This window comes from Zingiber officinale, chromosome 4A, assembly GCF_018446385.1.
Source record: "Zingiber officinale cultivar Zhangliang chromosome 4A, Zo_v1.1, whole genome shotgun sequence".
Classification (NCBI taxonomy): Eukaryota; Viridiplantae; Streptophyta; class Magnoliopsida; order Zingiberales; family Zingiberaceae; genus Zingiber; species Zingiber officinale.
In genome coordinates this window covers 20,706,460-20,724,381 of record NC_055992.1, presented here as the reverse complement: position 1 = coordinate 20,724,381, position 17,922 = coordinate 20,706,460, and positions in this window count along the sequence as shown.

The following is a 17,922-nucleotide window of genomic DNA, read 5'->3' as shown; positions in this document are numbered from 1 at the left end:
GAGGGGCGGGGCGTTACAGTTTGGTATCAGAGCCAAGTTTGCCTTTCCACTACACACATGTGAAGCCTCCTTCCTGCCGCTCCAAGTAAGATTTTATATGCTTAATGTAATTTTTGTTTTTGATGCTTTAATATTATGCATGTTTACTTATTCTTGATTTAGTTAATTTAAATTTTGATGCTTTAATATTATGCATGTTTACTTATTCTTGATTTAATTAATTTAATTTTTGATGCTTTAATATTATGCATGTTTACTTATTCTTTGATTTAGTTTAATTTAACTTTTGTTAATGCTATAATATTTTGCATGTATACTTATACTTGGAATTAGGATAGATATGTATGATGGTAGGATAGGAATAGTAATAACCTTATGACAGCGAATAGGGATAACAATAATTTGTTATTGTTTAATGAAGATAAGCATGGCTAGGAGACGTACTACCCGAGCAGACGAGGCAGTACCTCCACCAGATCTGACTCAGGTAGTCACCGACCTTCAACGCCAGATCACGGAACAACAACAGTTGATCACGACCTTGATGGGTCAACAAGGAACCCCTACCACCCCACCAGTAGTTCAGAATGCAGTGCCCGTTGTGCCAATAGTTGCACCAGTACCACCGGTAGCCCCTGCCCCACCTATTTGATTCAGTGGTTGAGACTGAAGCCGGAGAACTTCTCGGGTACTTGCGAGCCGTGGGATGCCCAGGCCTGGTTCAAGACAGTAGAAAGCACAGTGGAACTTTTGGACTGGCCTGAATCAGAGAAGATCAAATGTGTATCTTTCTGCTTCTTCGGAGATGTGAGAATGTGGTGGGAAAGAGTTCAAGCGAAGAGGCAAATCAATCTGATGAATTGGACAGACTTCGAGACAGATTTCTTCGAAGAATTCTTTCATATGCAAGTGACGAACCGGCATTACGACGAGTTCACCGAGTTTCGGCAAGGTGACTTATCAGTGAACGAAGCAGTAAAACGCTTCAACCGTTTAGCACGCCTTTGTCCCGAATTAGTGCGTACCGAGAGAGAAAGGGTCGGACTGATAGTGAAGATGCAGCGAACGCCTCTACCGTCATTACAGGTCCACCTCAAACCCTAAATGATACATTCTTAACAACCCTACCATCCGGGGAAGTTATGCCATCGGATCAAATGTTGCGGGTCGTACCTATCCGAATCGCAGACAGAGAACTCTACTGTAATCTAATAGTACTTGACATGCGGGATTTTGACATTATACTGGGCATGGACTTCTTGAGCAAGTACGGCGCCTCAATCGAGTGCCGTAATAAGAAGGTAGTCTTCCGACCTGAAGCTGAACCGATGTTTGAATTTATTGGGGAATCTGGGAAAGAAACTGAAAGATTCTTATCAGCGGTAAAGGCACAAAGTATGGTAGACGAAGGTTGTAATGGATTTCTAGCGCAAGTGGTTGACACAAGACAAACCGGAAGTCAGAAACTAGAAGAGGTCAGAGTGGTATGCAACTATCCGGAAGTATTTCCTGATGAACTACCGGGATTAGCACCCGACAGAGAAATAGAATTTACGATTGAGTTAGTTCCGGGTACTAAACCAATTTCCAAAGCACCTTACCGAATGGCACCGACTGAGCTGAAAGAACTTCAAGAACAGCTACGAGAGTTACTCGACAAAGGATTTATTCGTCCTAGTCACTCTCCATGGGGAGCTCCGGTACTGTTTGTGAAAAAGAAGGATGGGTCTATGCGAATGTGTATAGATTACCGAGCACTGAACAACGCAACAATCAAGAACAGATACCCCCTTCCGCGGATCGATGATCTGTTTGACCAATTGAAGGGAGCAACTGTCTTCTCAAAGATTGACTTAAGGTCCGTCTATCATCAAGTGAAAGTGAAACAAGAGGATATACCGAAGACAGCCTTTCGAACAAGATATGGGCATTATGAGTTTGTAGTTATGCCCTTCGGAGTGACAAATGCTCCGGCTGTGTTCATGGATTTGATGAATCAGGTCTTTGCGGCGTATCTCGACAAATTTGTGATTATCTTCATTGACGATATTCTCATATACTCGAGAACCCAAGAAGAGCATGCCGAACACCTGAATACGGTATTACAGACCCTTCGAGAAAAAATGACTATATGCAAAATTCTCCAAATGTGAGTTCTGGCTTGATCGAATATCATTCTTGGGTCATATTATCTCCAAGGACGGAGTAATGGTGGATCCGAATAAGATTGAAGCTGTAAGCAACTGGAATAGGCCAAAGAACGCCAGTGAAGTCAGAAGTTTTCTTGGACTAGCAGGCTACTACAGGAAGTTTGTAGAGGACTTCTCTAAGATAGCAGCCCCGATGACCGTTCTCACCAAGAAAAATAAAAAGTATGAATGGACGAACGACTGCGAGAAAAGTTTTACGGAACTGAAACGGAGACTGACCAGTGCTCCGATTCTTACTCTCCCGGAAAGCAACAAGGACTTTGATATGTATAGCGATGCTTCCTTCTTAGGACTCGGAGCTGTACTCATGCAAGATGGCAAAGTCATTGCCTATGTCTCTAGACAACTCAAAGAACATGAAAGGAATTACCCCGTTCATGATTTAGAGCTAGCAGCGGTGGTCTTCGCTCTAAAGACATGGAGGCATTACTTATATGGGGCTCAGTGCAGGATTTATACAGACCACCAGAGTCTAAAATATTTCTTCACGCAGAAAGACCTAAATATGTGTAACACCCACGAATTTCTTAAGCTAAGTAGGTGACAATTTCTTTTAGAATAAAAGAAGATAAGATAGAAAATATATATATATATATATATATAAAGAATTAGTCAAGGATTGAACCTTGAACCTTCTTAAGCTAAGAATTATAGAATTACCACTAGACCATCATGAGTTATTGTTAAATAGAGAATGGATATTGTAGATAAAGGTAAGACCATGATTAAGAGAAGAAAGCAAGAAAACATCAAGTAGCTTTCTACCTCTTTCTCTTGATTAAGAAGAAAACAAGAAAAAGACAAATTGTCTTCTTCTTCTTCTTTTCATTTTCGTGGATGACAAGAGAGAAGGAGAGGAGAGGAAGTAGGGGGATGAATGAAGACATTTCATCATCATTAAGAGACTAAAAGATGAGTTAATTAGAGGGGAAAGCAAAGCCTCTTTTTGCTTCTTACTTCCACCTAGCATAAAGGGAAAAATCAAGAAGAGACTTCATTTTTTCTTCCCTTCCCTCACCTTGCCGTGACCTAGAGCCCCCTCTTTTCTTTCCCAAAAATATAACTAAGGTTTTCTCCCTAAGAAAACCAAACTACAAGGAGGAACCCTCAAGATCTACCTCTCACAAGCAAGAAAAACACAAAGGAGCACTAGGAGGAGGAGCTCTCTTCTTTCTTTTCACAAAGGGTACATTCTCTTAGGAAAAGACCAAGCAAGAGGATGTGAGTATCCCCTCACCTGTGGTACAAGTGGTTCTATGGTTTTCGTTTGAGTTTATATGAAATTTTAACCTAGAGTTCTCCTTTAGAAATTTTGGTTATGATGCTTGTGAAGTTATGGAAGCTTAAAAACCAAAATCCATAAGTTTAAGTTTTCCTCATGATATGTTATGAATATAACCTTGATATTTCATGCTTGTATAAGGCTTAGGGTTAGGTAATACCCTACCTTAGGGTTCGGCCATGAAGAGGTTTAAAACCTAGGAAAGCTCAAGTTAAAAACTAACATGTCTATGACCTATTCTATGATGTTATATGAATGTTTTTCTTGATGTTTGTACTTGTATGTTGGTTAGAACTAGTAGACCCCTACTTTAAGGTTTCGGCCATGAAGGGATTTAATACCTTGAGGAGGTTAAACCTCAAATCTAGCTTGCTTATGTTTCTCTTTATGAAAAGATATGAAAAATGACATAAAGCACTTGGGATTCATGTTGTTTAGGGTTAGGTTTTTTTTACTTGATAAACTTTCGGCCAACATGAAATATAAGGCTTAAACAAGCCTAAATTCAACCCTAACATGTTTATGTTCCTCCCCATGATATGCTATGAAATTCATAAGGTACTCACATGCTTGTAAATTCTAGAAGAGGTATTAAGTATGAAGTTTTCCACCATATGTTGTTAATGTTCTCTTGATGTTTATAACTTGTATGTTGCTTAGAACTAGGAGGACCCTATCACAAGGTTTCGGCCATGTAGGGATTTAAATACCTTAGTGAGGCTCAACCTCAAATCTAGCTTGCTTATGTTTTACCTTATGAAAAGATATGAAGATAACATTATGCACTTGAGTTTTCAAGTTGCTTAGGGTTATGTTTTTCACATGTTAAACATTTGGCCACCATGAAATGTAGGGCTTAGGCAAGCCTAAATTCAACCCTAACATGTTTATGTTCCTCTCCATGTATGCTATGAAATTTATGAGTACCCACATGTCTAGAATCCATGCTTTGGTGGCATTCGGCCACTTACATTTGGTGAACTTAGGAAGCTTGAACTTTAACCTAATATGCTCATGTGAATGCCTATGATAAATGCATGGAAAAATTTATTTAGATTCACATGCTTACATGCTATATGTAACCTAGTTGGGACCTTGTATGTTTCGGCCAAGGTGGGTTTAAAACCCTAGGAAGCATAGAACCTAAAATCACATATGCTTATGATGTTCCCTATGTTAAATGTTATGGAAATGAATGTGGGTTCATTTGCTTGTATGATTTCATGAAACCTAAGTGAGCCTATGCATGTTTTGGCCACCCTTAGTGGGTTGAGAATTTAGACTAAGTTATGACTCAATATGTACTTCCCTTGCCATGACATGAATTAGAAGAAGTTAACTTGTGAACCATGCATGATTATGTTTTCTTTTTGTGTCATATTGCTCATTTGAATATGCTTATGAACCATGCATGAGAATGATATCTAAAAATGGCTATGTACCCAAATATGATGGCTATGTGCCCAAGACAAGTATGATGGCTGTGTGCCCAAGTATGCATGGCTATGTGCCCATTTATGCATACCTTATGAATGACATGAATATGATATGTTACGAATGACAACGATATGCTATGAAGGACATGAACATGATATGCTATGAATGACATGATTATGATATGCTATGAATGACATGAATATGATATGTTATGAATGACATGAACATGATATGCTATGAATGACATGAATAAGATATGCTATGAACGACATAATTATGTTATGAAATGATAGAGATATGATATGGCATGTATTTTACTTTGAATGGCTTGTACCAAAAGGGTGGGCTCCTCATGCGCCCCTAGGTCGAATTACGGCCTAGTAAAGGGTGGGCTCCTTACGTGCCCCTAGGTCGAGCTACGGGCCTAGTTTCCTAGTAGGTTCAAGACTAGCTACCTTGGGTCTACTTAGGATGCGCGCATTATGTATGTATGTGGTACTAAGCCGGGCCCCTTTCATGTTGAGATTATTTTCAAGTACTATATGATATTGTTTTAAGACATCCCACCCATGACATAAATCATGTTTTGAAAGGCATATTGTACATGACATTTCTCATGTTTTAAAGGACATCTTGCATCCATGCTCATGATATGATGATTTACTCATGCTATGATGTACACTTATGTTATGATATGATCTATACCATGATATGATGATTTACTCATGCTATGATGTACACTTATGTTATGATATGATCTATACCATGATATCATGATTTACTCATGCTATGATGTACACTTATGTTATGATATGATCTATACCATGATATGATGATTTTCTTATGTTATGTTAGTACCTCCATGCTATGATATGAACTATACCATGATATGATGATTTCTTATGTTATGATGTGATTCATGCTAGGATATGATGTTACATGTATTATGATAAGATTTATGCCATAATATGTTGTTTACCTTACGTTATGTTATTATTGAGATTCATGCCATGATATGATATGTTTTAATTTCATGATGAGATGAGCATCAATTACTCTAATGTATGATCTGATGATGTTGCATGATTACGTTGGTTTTTGTGAGTAGGAAAGGATCTCACTAAGCCTTGAGTGCTTACAGATACTTTTCCTTGTACCACAGATAAAGGTAAAGAATGGAGAAACTAGGGGAGCAGCGGTAAGGGGCAAGAGATGTGTGATGGTGACTTGGCTAAAGAAATAAAATGACCTGCTGAAATGAACTTAGAATAATATGTTATGTTATGTGATGTCTTTTATGATTCCTTATGCATGTGCTAGAAATGGATACTATGACTATTTAAGTTGAACCATGTTATTTCATATTCATATGCTTGGTATGTCTTCCACTGTATGTATGTATGAATGTTTAAATTTACTAAGTCTAAGGGTAAGAAAGTAACCCCGCCCTCACTAGGCAAGAGTGGTAGTAAAGGGGCGGGCGTTACAATATGAGACAACGCAGATGGCTCGAGCTAGTCAAGGACTATGATTGCGAGATCTTTTATCACCCTGGTAAAGCAAACAAGGTAGCCAATGCACTCAGCAGGAAGTCCGGCACTACCTGACAAAGCTATTTTAAGTTCGAGGACGAACTTTCTATGAGGTATGGGGTACTGTAACACCCACAAAACTATAAGATAAGTATATGGGTGTTAGTTGCTTTAGAGCATAAAAGTTAGAAGAATCAAAAAGAAAAAAAAAAGAAATAAGAGAAATAAAAGAAGAGGTGAAGGTTTGAACCTTAAACCTCTCATAAAGGATAGAAATAAAATTATGTATGATAACCACTAGGATAATGAATAGCATGTGAATGGGAAATGATGAAAATTGTAGTTAAAAGTAAAGATATAATTAAGTGAGGGAACAAGAGAAAATCAAGTAGCATTCTTCCTCTTGTTTACCTCTTGGTTAAGAAAAGGAGTAGCAAAAGACAAGTTGTCTTTCTTCCTTCTTTCTTCTCTATTTTCGTGGAGTTTAAGAGAACAATGAAGAGAAGAGTTAAGGGGAAGGAATGAGGACATATTCTCATTAGAAAAATACATGCATGAATTAAGGAGGAAAGGAAGCAAAGTTCATCTTTGCAACTTCCACCCACTTAGCATAAAAAGGAAAGGAACTAAAGGATTTCATTTTTTTTCTTCCTCCCTCACCCTTGCCGAAACTAGAAGCCTCCTCCCTCATTTCCACAAGCCAAGTTTAGGTTTCTCCCTAAGAGAAAACTAAACTACAAGAAGGAGCCTTCAAGGTGTACCCTTCCAAGCAAGAGAAATCAAAAGGAGTGCTAGAAGAAGAAGCTCCCTTCTTCCTCTTCACCAAGGGTACCAATTCTTTAAAGATTAACAAGTGAACACTAGGTAAGCTTCCCCTCACCTGTGGTACAATAGTTTATATGATTTTCCATGAAGATAGATCGCTTAAAAACCTAGGACTTGCTTTATAAAAAAATTCGGCCAAAACAAGAAGAGGAGCCTAAGAAATTTGTAACTAGATATGCTCATTATTTTTCTTGTGACATGTATTTTACGTAAGAGGTTAATCTAAGGTTTCCATGCTAGAATAAATAATGAAAACTTAGATCCATAAGTCTTAGACTCTCGGCCAAGCATGAACAAGAGGACTAGGTAAGTTTAAGACTCAAACTAAGCATGTTTCCTTATTCTTGTGTTATGTACCCTATGATAATGATGTTGTTAACTTTTTCTCTTACTTGTATGTTGTTTGAAACTCCATTTCCATGCTCATGAATGTTCGGCCATGGAAGAACTAAAGGCCTAGGAGAGTTTTAAACCTAAGACTAAGCATGCTAAGATTTTTCCTAAGACAAGATATGAAGCTAAAATGTTATGCCATGATTGTATGTTAGTTATGAATCTTATTTCAAGCTTATGAAGATTTGGTTATGATGAGATTTGAAGTCTAGGAAAGTTTAAACCAAGGCTAGGAGGCTCATGACCTTCTTGATAAAATGATATGAAACTAGTTGATGTTTTTTTTATGGTTGCTTGTTATATAGAAATTTGGTCACACTAAGTTTTAAAGCTAGGATGTGTAGATTTTTAACTAGGTTTACTCATGTTGTTCCTTGTTATGATGCCATGAAAATTGTGTAGGGTTTCCATACTTTTAGGCCATATGAAAAACAAAACCAAACTTACATGTTTCAGCCACCTTTGGATTAAAGGCCTAGGAAAACTTAGAACCCAACTTATATATGTTCATGATGTTTCTTGTGGTAAGTACTATGAAAGGTAGTTGTGGTTTCCATGCTCTTATGCCACTAGAAACTTAGTTTCATGCTTGATAGGTATCGGCCAATACTAGTGTAAAGGCCTAGAGAAATTTTGAAACCAACTTACATATGTTCATGATGTTTCTTGTGATAAGTACTATGAAATGTAGTTGTGGTTTCCATGCTCTTATGCCACTAGAACTTAGTCCCATGCTTGATGTGTTTCGGCCACTACAAGCTTAAAGGCCTAGAGAAAATTTAGAACCCAACTTATATATGCTTATGATGTCTTGTGATGTATGCTATAAAATGTAGTTGTGGTTACCATGCTCTTATGCCACTAAGAAAAAAAAAACCTAGTTCCATGATTTATAGGTTTCGGCCACCTTGAGTTAATGGGTCTAGGAAGTTTGAAATTTAACACAAATGTGCTTATGTTGTTCCTCATAGAAATGTATAAGATATTGGCTTAAGTTTCAACATTTCCATACTACTTGTAACCTAGAATGAGACATGCTAGGGTTCGGCCATGATAAGATTAGGAGCTTAAGGATCTTAGAACCCAAACTAAATATGCTTAAGTAGTTCCTTATGAAATATGATATGATATGAGTTTAGGGTTTACATGTTTGCATGTTGCTTAGAACTTGATTGCTCTTCATGAAAGGTTTCGGCCATGAAAGAATTGGAAACCTAGGAGGGCTTAAAAATTTAGGTTAACATGCTTATGACTTTTTCTTATGCTAGTATGTGAAAATAACATGAGATTTTTTTTATGTTTGTATGTTGTCTAGAGATCATGCCTCTACTCATGACTTTCGGCCATATGGGTTTAGTGACCTAGATGTACCTCACATGCTATGAATGAATCAAGAAATGTTATTTAATGATTCCATGAATGGTTATGTCTTTTTATGATAAGTGATATGCTCTTTTATGTATGCTTATGATCCATGTATGTGCTATGTGTTCAATCATGCATGCTTTAGGATATGATAAAATGATATGTTCATTATGCAAGCTTATGATTCATGCATGTGCTGTGTGCCCAAATATGCATGCTTTATGATATGCTAAGTGATATGTTCATGATGTATGCTATGATTCATGCATGTGCTGTGTGCCCAAAAAAATACATGTTTTATGATATGTCAAGAAACATGATATGCATGAAAGAATAATAACTATGATATGTATGACATGCTACTTTACTTTATGTATGGCTTGTACTAAGGGTGGGCTCCATAAGCGTCCCGGGGTCGATGGACTAAGAAACGGGCCTCGTTAGGGATGAGCTCCTAAGTGCCCCTAGGTCGATGGACTAATAAACGGGCCTAGTATGTATGCCTTGTAGGGTTCAAGACTTGCTACCTTGGACCTACATAGGACGCGCGCATTTATGTATGTGGTACAAGCCGGGGCCCTAATCATGTTGAGATTATGTTTAAGTATGTATTGTATAATGTTTTCAAAAGACATGTTGCATATGTTGCATGATATATGTTTAGGAATTTACCATGCTTATACTTTATGATTATGCCATGATAGTTATGATGATGTTATGCTATGACAGGATACGTTTGATGATCATGTTATGTTATGTCATGATACTTTATGCTATGTTACGATACGCCATGATATACTCTTGACATGATACATTTATCTTTATGCCTTATGACTTGTGATTTTAATATGCTTTACGGTTTTTGTGAGTAGGAAAGGAACTTACTGAGCCATGAGTGCTCACAGCTTACTTTCTTGTACCACAGATAAAGGCAACGAATGGATGTACTAGGGGAGCAGCAGGAGGGGCTAGAATGATGTGTGCGGTAGTGGACTGGCTAAAAGAAAAGACCTGCCTTTGTTTAATAAGAAATTTGTCATGTTGATGTTTTTACTTTATGACTCCATGACCTTAAGTATGTGTTGGATATTAAGACTCAAAATTTATGATAGGTATGCTATGTGGTTCTTTTATGTCTATGGTGAGTTTTAAGTAAGAAAAGTTTTTTTTTCATTCTCTAAACAAGACTTCCGCTGTGTTTAAGTATGTATGTGTCGCAAGTAATCCCCGTCGCCTTAGCAGGAGGGGCGGGGCGTTACAATTAGAGTCTACTTCTACCACCGCAAATGATTTGAAAAGAAAAATGGAGGAATAAGCCCCACTTCTCTCGAGTATGAAAAGTGCACTACTAGAATGCCAACACTTGGTAGAATAACAATGCTCCACAAATCAGAGCACCACCTTAGAGTATGCTGATGAACATGCTCAGAAGGCCCTTGAGGTAAACTTCCTACTCTGTTGTTCCCGTAAATTATTTGACTAAACCCTAATCTTCTTTTTATCTTTTCCAATTTTATTCTTCAAGCATGCACCTGAGTTAATTGGTGGTAGATTTAGTGAATTCCAATAAGATTTTGAAGGACCCTGTAAAAGAATTAGAGTCTACTTCTACCACCGCAAATGATTTGAAAAGAAAAATGGAGGAACAAGCCCCACTTCTCTCGAGTATAAAAAGTGCACTACTGGAATGCCAACACTTGGTAGAATAACAATGCTCCACAAATCAGAGACTAGAGCTAATGTTATAAAGCAGTGAGTCTCTACTTAAAACTAAAAAAGCCTTAAAGGACAAAGTCCTTGCCGATTTAGCTCATAAATCTTCTTTGTTGGAAATGGTTGAGCTTTCCCATTCATCCAAATCTCCTAGATTAACTCAAGAGTTAGCCAGCTAAGAATTCTTGTTGTTACAAAGACAAGAAGAATTGAAGGCCAAAGAGATCCAAATAGAGTCTTTGCAAGTAGAATTAAATGTTGCTAAGGTTGAAACCAAGGTTGCCCAAGCCAAACTATTAGCTTATCAGGCTGGGGAAAATGAGTGAATCGAGACAAGAAGGAGAGCCTACCTTGACTCTATTGAGTTTAAAGAAAAATGGCTACAAGATTTGTAAGAACCCTTAATCACGCTGCCGAAGGAGTGGTCCAGCAATTGTGCAAGGGAAGATATCTATCAAAGGAACCTCCTCTATCATTTATAGATCAAGACCAACTTCTTGAGGGGCTTCCAAAAGATATTTTGAGTAAATTTGATTAGTATATCTATGTTTTTTATGATGTAACCACATGTTTTTGTGAAAAGGAATTCAGAAGTTAACTATTAAGTTGTTCATTAAGTAGTATTAAATACTGTATGTATCCTTTATGTGCCCTTGCAATCTTCAGAACCACCAATGTACAACAATTTGTTTCACATGCCAGATACAAAAACAGCATCAAGTAAAATAACCTAAATCTTTATGCCCAGCCGGATATTTGAGTCAAACAAAGGTATCTCCTTCACATTGGATCTTTTGACATAATATTGTGTTGGGCGAACATAATGAGTTTCTGGCTTAAATGAGAAATCGGTCGACTGCATGATACTGAATGAAATCAATAAACCTAACCCCTAGAGAGCAACTTATAATGAATTTCTAACCAAAAATAATAACTTGACTGGATAGATGTCGCCGAGCGGAATAACCAAGTTTGATAAGTATATAAGTATCTCATAATAAATGTTTGGACTGTATATTGAATCAGGCAAAAATATAAGGCCAAGCGAAGAACATATCATATGTAAGCATTTACTAATGAATTTTCAAGCTGACCAATAATCCGGTCGGACATACAGTTCCGAGTGAAATAGACAAACAGAATATTTATAAGCAGTTCATAATGAATTTTCGGACTAAGTAATGAACCAGTCGTACATGTGATGCCGGGCGAAATAAATAAACTGGGTACTTGTATCTTTGATAATTTATGGAAGGGATATGATTTAAAGTCACACTTTGATAGTATGAAGTTTAAAACCTCTGATCATCTGTTTGAGGTGGCCCTTCCACTATTAGGTTTAAAGTCTCTAGCTATTCAAGCAATCAATCGACTATAAGGTTTAAAGTCTCTGGTCCTCCAAGTGACCAATCGACTATAAGGTTTAAAGTCTTCAGTCGTCGAAGCGACCGGCTGTCCAAGCGACCGATCGACTGTAAGGTTTAAAGTCTCTGGCCTTCCAAGTGACTGATTGACAATAAAGTTTAAAGTCTCTGGTCATCCAAGTGACTGATCGACTGTAAGGTTTAAAGTCTCCGGCTGTCCAAGTGACCGATCAACTATAAGTTTTAAAACCATCCAAGCGAACGATCGACTGTTGCAGGAAAATAGATCTACTTGCTTGGGAGATTGTATAGACTTTTTAGATAATGTGGCCTACACTTTTCATTAATTGTACAAAAAAGTTGAACAAAATATCTAAATAGATTATAGACATACTTATTAAGTTCTGTAAGGTTGTAAATGATTAGCACTCCAAGGTCTGTCCAATCTACAACCTTCAGCATCTTCGAGTTAATAAGAGCCCAAGGCGAGTTTTTGTACCACCCTAAAGGGTCCTCCCGATTATGACTCTAGTTTATTAGCATCTTCGACTGGATTGAGACGCTTCCACACCAGCTCACCCACTTGAAAGAATCTAGGAGTAACTCTTTTATTATAATTCTGTCTCATTCTTTGGCGATATGATATAAGTCGAGCTGCTATCTTATCTCATAATTCTTCTATTAAATCAAGCTCCATAAGATGCCAACCATCATTATCTTCATCATATAAAAAACTTCAGTCAGACTCCACATCGATCTCAATCAGGACTACTACTTCACCACCATATACTAAATGAAAAGGAATTATACCTATTGATTCCTAGGGAGTTGTACGATATTCCTGTTGGGTTTTTCGGGCCGTGAAAACCGCTTTTCGCGTCGCGGAAACCCCGAATCGCCCAAGCCACGGATCTCGTGCAAGGTAAAACTTTCGAAAAATACGAATACGAGTTTAAAACACGATCGACTCTTAGATCTACGAGGGAAAAACATTTACCCTTGATGCGTGCCCTTCGCAATCCCGCAACGTCCAAAGGTAGCCGGATCTCGAGACCGTCAAGCGAACGGTCCTCTAGCGGTATCCACACGAACAAGGAGTGGTCTTCTACCACTCAAAGATGGAGAGGAGAACCCACAAGTGTGCTAGCACTTTCTAGGGCTCTCGGATTGGATCTAAAAGGTGAGAAAGGAGAGAAGGGAAAAAGGAACTCACACACTCCTCTAGGTACTCTCCTTTTGTGACCTTCACACCACCTAGTTGCTTGGAATCAACTCTCACTTCTTCTCCACCATGAAGCCACGACCATCAGCAAGCAAGAGAGAGGGAGAAGCACCCAAGGAAGAAGAAGCATTGAACACAATTCAATTGCCACCAAATGAAACCTCTCCTCACTTAGTGTGGTCGGCCACCACATGTGTAACCCCCACATTAATGTGGCCGGCCACATTAAGAGGATTAATGGTGTGTAACCTCCATGAGGTGGCACACTATTATATAAGGGGATGATGTGGCATGCCATATAGGATGAGTCATCCTCATGATGTGGCAATTCATCAAGTCAAAACTTGATGTGTCAACCTCTATTTGGTCAAGTCAAACTTGACCAATGCTCTTCCTTGTTGAGTTAAATCGAAGCTTTGATTCAAGTCAATTTTAATTTAATGAATCTCAATTCATTAATATAAATTGACTCATGAATCAAATTTAAATTAGACTCATTCAACAATTGAATCTAATTGAGTCTAACTCAATAAGTCTAATTTGAATCCAATCTTTGATTCATCATATGAATCTAATCCTATTGGTTCATCATATGAACCTAATCTCCATGCACATGTTCTTTGTGTGTGACCCAATAGGTTCTTGTAACGTTGGCAATGTTATAAACTCCTTTAAAAACATAAGCAATGAGCGGCATCTAGCAATACATCATTGCTACCCAAGTTACAAGAAATGTTGAGATCCAACATCACCTTGTGACTACTAATTGTGACTCCTCACAATATGTGACAAGTGTCCTTCTATCCTAGACATCTAGATTGATCAATGTGAGGCATAGACCGTGTCATCCTCTGACCAATCTAAATCTTGAACTCCGAGTAAACTCACTCAATCAAATGAGCTCAATATCTCATATTGACTCATTTGGGTATGGCCATACACTTCGTGGTCTCACTCTATCAAGAACATCGATGTCTCTCCCGTCATATAGGAGGGATAGATCTCATCTTCATCACTCACATCCCTCTACATAATTTGTTATATACCCAGTAATCGCCTTTATAGTCCACCCAGTTACGGGTGACGTTTGACGAAACTAAAGTGCATAACTCCTTATGTAGGGATCTATGGTGACTTCAGGTCTAAGGACTAATAGTCATACTAATAGCCACATGAGAAAGTATATGACACTCATATAACGATCCATGATACTTTCTCATGGCGGGTCATTCAGTATACATTCTCTAATGCATACCCATGTGTCGACGATATCTCTATATCCATGACTTGTGAGATCAAGTCATCGAGCTGACCTACATGCTAGTCTTATTGTATTAACATTGTCTCTGAATGTTAATACTCGACTAGGAATGATTTAGAGTAGTGTTCCCTATATCATCTCACTATCGATTCAACTAATCGATTGATATAAGTATGAACGTTCTACTCAAGGACGTTACTATACTTATTTTTATCTGACACTAATACAAATAAGCATAATAACCAAAAACCAATGCCTTTATTAATATACAAAAATATGATATACATGAGTCCATATAATCATCAAATGATCGGCTCTAGGGCTCTAACTAACAATCTCCCACTAGCACTAGTGCCAATCAGTATAGGCTCTAAGGCCTAATGACCTAGTGTGACCATCATGCTTTCTCTGTGCCAAAGCCTTGGTCAAGGGATCTGCGATGTTAGCCTCTGTAGGTACTCTGCAAATCTTCACATCTCCTCTATCGATAATTTCCCGAATGAGATGGAAGCGCCGTAGTATGTGCTTGGTCCGCTGGTGTGAGCGAGGTTCCTTCGCCTGTGCTATAGCTCCATTGTTGTCACAATAGAGCTCAACTGGGTCAGCGATGCTAGGAACCACCCCAAGTTCAGTGATGAACTTGCGGATCCAAACTGTCTCCTTTGCTGCCTCTGATGCAGCAATGTACTCGGCTTCTGTTGTAGAATCAGCTACTGTATCCTGCTTCGAACTCTTCCAGCTGACAGCACCACCATTAATGCAAAATACGAACCCCGACTGCGATCTATAGTCATCCTGGTCGGTCTGGAAGCTAGCATCACTGTAACCCTTTACAGCTAGCTCATCATTGCCTCCATATATCAAGAAATATTCTTTAGTCCTTCTTAAGTACTTAAGAATATTCTTGACCGCTATCCAGTGACTTTCACCTGGATCAGACTGGTATCTGCTCGTCATGCTCAAAGCATACGAGACATCAGGTCGAGTACATAGCATGGCGTACATGATCGATCCTATGGCTGAGACATAAGAGATCTGATCCATGCGGTCTCTCTCCTCTCTAGAAGAGGGACTTTGAGTCTTCGAAAGACTCACGCCATGTGACATCGGCAGAAATCCCTTCTTGGAGTTCTGCATGGCAAACCGAAGGAGTACCTTATCAATGTATATACTCTGACTTAGGCCAAGCAATCTCTTAGATCTATCTCTATAGATCTGAATCCCTAGAATGCGGGTTGCCTCACCTAAGTCCTTCATTGAGAAGCAACTCCCTAGCCAGGTCTTGACAGACTGAAGCATAGGGATGTCCTTCCCAATGAGTAGTATGTCATCCACATACAATATGAGGAAGACAACTATGTCCCCTACAACCATCTTGTAGACACAAGGCTCATCTTCGTTCTTGATGAAACCAAACTGTTTGATCGCATCATCGAATCGAAGATTCCAGCTCCGAGAAGCTTGCTTTAGTCCATAAATGGACCTATGCAGCTTGCATACTCTACTAGTATGCTGTGGATCTACAAAACCCTCAGGTTGTGTCATGTACACATCCTCGAGTAGGTTTCCATTCAGAAACGCGGTTTTGACATCCATCTGCCATATCTCATAGTCATGGTAGGCTGCAATAGCAAGCATGATCCGAATGGACTTAAACATCGCTACTGGAGAAAAGGTTTCATCATAGTCAATACCATGAATCTGCTTGAAACCTTTAGCTACTAAGCGACCCTTATAGATAAGTCCATCCATGTCAGTCTTTCTCTTAAAGACCCACTTACACCCAATGGGTTTTACCCCTTCAGGTGGATCAACCAAAGTCCATACTTGGTTGGTGTACATGGATTCCATCTCGGATCTCATGGCTTCTAGCCATTTCTCGGAATCTGGTCTCATCACAGCTTCCTGATAGGTGGTAGGCTCATCCTCTATGAGCATAACGACATCATGGTCAGACAAGAGAAATGAGTATCTCTCAGGCTGACGACGTACCCTATCAGACCTGCGAAGAGGTATGTCTACTTGAACTGGTTGTTGTTCCTCAACTCCTTGTGGAACAACATCATCCACAACACTTTGTGATTCCAGTTCAATTTCCATCGAGGCATCAGTGCTATTGTTCGCATCTTGAACTTCTTCAAGATCAAACGTGCTCCCACTAGTCTTTCTAGAAAAAAAGTCCCTTTCTAAAAATACCCCAGTCTTTACCATAACTACCTTGTGCTGACTGGGAATGTAGAAGTAATATCCCTTAATTTCCTTGGGATATTCGATGAAATAGCACTTGTCGGATTTGGGTCCTAATTTGTCTGAGACTTGACGTCGTACGTAAGCCTCACAACCCCAAATCCTCATGAAAGACACCTGGGCATCTCTCCCAGTCCATATCTTATATGGTGTCTTTATCACGGCCTTGGATGGAACTCGGTTGAGAATGAAAGCTGCCGTGTCTAGAGCATATCCCCATAGATATGTCGGAAGATCTGTGTGACTCATCATAGATCGTACCATATCTAATAAGGTACGATTCCTCCTTTCGGATACACCATTCCACTGTGGTGTTCCTGGAGGAGTGAGTTGAGATAAAATCCCACACTCAGCTAAGTAGTCACGAAACTCATGGCTTAAGTATTCTCCACCTCGATCTGATCGAAGTATCTTAATACTCTTGCCAAGCTGGTTCTGTACTTCATTCTTGAATTCTTTGAACTTTTCAAAGGATTCAGACTTATGTGTCATCAAGTACACATAACCATATTTACTGAAGTCATCAGTAAATGTGATGAAGTATCTATAACCGCCTCTAGCAGCAACATTGAAAGGGCCACATACATCACTATGTATGAGTCCTAACAAATCAGTTGCTCTCTCGCTGTGCCCACTAAAGGGAGTCTTGGTCATCTTGCCTCGTAGGCATGACTCGCATATCTCATATGATTCAAAATCAAATGAGTCCAGCAAACCATCCTTATGGAGCTGGGATAAGCGCTTGTCATTTATATGACCTAAGCGACAGTGCCAGAGGTATGTTTGGTTCATGTCATTTGACTTGAACCTCTTGGTATTTATGTTATAGATAGGGCTCTCTAGATCTAGAATATAGAGTCCGTTTATCAGATGTGCACTACAATAGAACATATCGTTTAAATAGACGGAACAACATTTGTTCTTTATTATAAACGAAAATCCTTTCTTGTCCAAACAAGAAACGTAAATTATGTTCTTAGTCAAGGCAGGCACATAACAACAATCATCTAATTCTAGTACAAGCCCAGAGGGAAGAGATAGATAATAAGTTCCTACAGCAATAGCAGCAAC